General features: G+C 41.1%; 1 pseudogene across 1 annotated transcript; it reads left to right on the top strand.

Annotated features, from left to right (window-relative positions):
- Positions 1-411: 411 nt before the first annotated feature.
- Positions 412-3109, top strand: LOC309623059 (heterogeneous nuclear ribonucleoprotein D-like pseudogene; annotated as a pseudogene). Its single transcript has 2 exons — positions 412-495; positions 2326-3109. The product of its transcript is annotated as a heterogeneous nuclear ribonucleoprotein D-like pseudogene (transcript).
- The last annotated feature ends 666 nt before the right edge of the window (positions 3110-3775 follow it).

Genomic DNA, 3775 nt, shown 5'->3' with positions numbered 1-3775 from the left:
GCTCCTCCGGGGAACATGGGGTTATTGTACCGCGCCTGTTCCTTGCCAAGGTGATAGTGCTATGTGAGGCTGTCTCAGGCTGTCAGTCTAGATATGTGCACATTTTCTACTCTTGACCCACCAGCACCGTATCTAAGAAAGTGGTTTGTCTTCCCCCCAGCCCTGCCCCTGCCTATCCTGCCTCAGCCAATGGAAGGAGCAGGTCACAGTGACCCTTGTGTTAGCAGAATGGCGAAGCTGGTGTAACACAGGGATTCTGAAAACCAAGAGAAGTTTATTTCTCTCTCTCCCATGTAATGATCTGGGCTGTAAGGGCTGTTGGGCAACCTGTTTCGTGACATCATTCGGGGAACGAGGCTCCTTCCACTTGATTATTCTACCACCCCTTAAAATATGTATTTCTTCCTCTCCATGGTCAAAGTCAGACTCAGCCATATTCATGTTCCAGATCACAGGTTGGAGAAGAAGTTCAAGCAAGTCATCCCTTTTAAGCAGGTGAGGCAGAAGTTACTCAGAACGTTTCCCCTCACAATCTTTTGATGAGAGCTTATCTCACGACCACCCCACAGGCTTCTCCAAGCCTTCCTTCCAACTATGCTCTGTACTGTCTTTCTGGTAGATAGAGCACCTTCATCATTCCCAGTGGTGTTTATTTTCCCTTTTCCATTACTTGGTGTCCATGGAGAACTTGGCCTGCTCCTTAATTGGCTTTGAGAGTGAGAAGATAATGGAAACTATGGAAGTAGAATCAACAAGACTTGACAACCAATTATAAATAGTTGGTGACTATTTTAGATTCCACGCATAAGTGAGTTCATATTTGTCTTCTGTGTCTGCCTTACTTCACTCAGCAAACACCAGCCCCAGGTTTAGCCATGTTGTTGAAATGGCAGGATTTCCTTCTTTTTAAAGGCTGAATAACATTTTATTGTATATATGCATTATATCTTCTTTAACCATTCATCTCTTGATGGACATTTAGGTTGTTTTCATATTTTGTTTATTGTGAATAATGCTGCAATGAACTAAAATAGTCAAACTCATAGAAGCAGGGGGTAGTGGGAGGAGGAAATGGGGAGATGTTGGTCAAAGGGCACAAAGTTTCTGTTATGCAAGATGAATAAGTGCTGGACATACTAATGTACAGCAATGTGACTATCGTTAACAATATTGTATTGTATACTTTAAATTTGCTAAGAGGATGGGTCTTAAGTTTCTCATCACACACACACACACACACAAAAGAAGGAAAATGGTAACTATGTGGGGTGATGGATCTGTTAATTAACTTGATTGTGGTGATTGTATGTATATCAAATATCAAGTTGTACATCTTAATTATATATAATTTTTATCTATCAGTTATATATCAATAAAGCCAGAAAAATGGTTGGTAAAACAGAAGGAGGAATTGAAGTTGTTTTTTTTTTGTTGTTGTTGTTGTTTTTAATGTTGAGCCTGGAGTGACATGAGCTGATATGGGAAATACCAGAAGAGGAACAGATTTAATGAGAATTAAAAAAAATAATAATCAAAATAATGATAATAACAATGTCTGGCATACATTATGTACTGAGAATTTTGAATTTCTTACTCCATTCAATCTTCAAAACCCACTTACTTATTTACAGTCCTCCCTTGGTATCTGTGAACCCTCGTGGATACCAAAATCTGTGGATGCTCAAGTCCCTTGCAGCTGGCCCTCTGTACCCATGAGTTCCACATCCGAGGATACAAAGGGCCAACTGTACGTGTTTTCCTAATTTAAGGATGAGGAACCTGGGGGCACAGTGAGTTAACGCAAATTGCCTAAGGTCATGTGGCTTGAAGCAGCAGCGCAGAAAGTGCATCTTGGCCCTGGAAATCCAGAGCCTCTGCATGTAATCCCTGTGCTATCCTGTAACCCCTTCTATACTGAGAAGAATCTGATTTTAGAATTAGGGATGACTTATGTCTGGGAAACTGGGAAAATTCAATGCCTAGGAGAGATGATGGCTGAGGGTGTCTCAACAATCGAGGGCTGGAATCATCTGGAAGCATCTATTCATCTTTCCTTCATTGATGTTGACTGCTTGCTGGGACCTAAGCTGGACTGTCAACTGGTGCACCCGCTGGTCTTTGTATGTGGGCTGGGCTTTCTCACAGCATGGCCACCTTAGATGATGTGGATATTTTTTATGGCAGCTTATGGAGAAAGAGTTTTATGTAACTTTGGCCTGAACAGCAAGCTGCATGGAAGCTGCATCACTTTTCTGAAAGGTATGGTAGTATTAAAATAGGTCCACACATATTCTGATACTCCTTCCTTCAAAGAGTGGCACCTAGGCTGCTGCTGCCGTGACTCGGACTGCAGACCAGCACCCCTGGGCTGACAACTCCGTCGCTATGAAGACGTGAAAGAGTACAGCAACAGAAAGGAATTCGCAGAGGGATCCAAGATCAACGGGAGCAAGCATCAACAGGGTGACGCTAAAATGGTTATTAGAGGCTGGAGCTGGGATACAAGCAAGAAAGATCTGACTGAATATCTCTCTCGATTTGGAGAAGTTGTAGACTGCACAATTAAAACAGATCCAGTCACTGGAAGATCAAGAGGATTTGGATCTGTGCTTTTCAAAGATGGTGATAGTGTTGATAAGGCACTGGAACTGAAAGAACACAAGCTGGATGGCAAATTCATAGATGTTAAAAAGGCCAAAGCTTTAAAAGGGAAGGAACCCTCCAAAAAGGTTTTAGTAGGTGGATTGAGCCCAGATACTTTGGAAAAACAAATTAAAGAATATTTTGGAGCCTTTGGAGAGACTGAAAATATTGAACTTCCACAGATACAAAAACAAATGAAAGAAGAGGATTTTGTTTTATTACATATACAGCTGAAGAGCCAGTAAACTGTTAGAAAGCAGATATCATCAAACTGGTTCTGGGAAGTGTGAAATCAAAGGGGCACAACCCAAGACATAGGCAGTAACAGAAGCAACAGAAAGGAGGATGAGGTGCTGCAGCTGGTGGACGAGGTGGTACTAGGGGTCGTGGCCGAGGCCGACAGAGCGCTTGTGGCAAGGCATCCCGAGGGGGTGGCAGTCACCAAAATAATTACCAGCCATACTAAAGGGGGATGTTGGAGAAAACAGGCAGAGATTGCTAAAGTAACCCATCCTGCAGGATGACATTGAAGATTGGTCTTCTGTTGATCTAAGATGATTATTTTGTAACTTTCTAGTGTACCAGACAAAACTATGTCCAACTGTGTATGGCCACCAATTAGTTTTCTTTGTTTTTACTTTGTCTTTTGCTATCTGTGTTACGACTTGATGGGGATTTGTGTTTATACAAATTTTATTTGTATGATTTCATGTTAAACCTCAAATAAATGCTTCCTTATGTGATTGTTTTTCTGTGTCAGGTACTAAAGAACTCTGTAAAAGTGTAATTTTAAATAAGCAATAATTAAGGCACAGTTTGTTTTGTAGGGATTGTTGGTCCATAGGGAGAAATTGTGGTGCTTTATGAATAGCCAGCTACAGTGTCTACCCTGTTCCCCTCTTTTGTTAGGTGTATTCCATGCTTTAAGGCTTCATTTCCCTGTTAACTGAGGCTTCCATCATACCTTTAAGTAATGTTGTTTCCTCTCTGTATATCTGGAGACTTTGTCACGAAAGTTTCCGTGGTGTAGTTATAGCGTTCTGGTTAGTGGAAGCCTTCTAGTGGACCATAAGTCTTCTGGTTTTATTTTGAAAAGTAACTTTTTCTTTTTAATTTATTTTTATTTTTTAAA

The sequence above is a fragment of the Balaenoptera borealis genome, assembly GCF_965194805.1.
Source record: "Balaenoptera borealis genome assembly, chromosome: 2".
Classification (NCBI taxonomy): Eukaryota; Metazoa; Chordata; class Mammalia; order Artiodactyla; family Balaenopteridae; genus Balaenoptera; species Balaenoptera borealis.
Note: the sequence above shows the minus strand (reverse complement) of the source record. Positions and strands in the feature narration are given on the sequence as shown.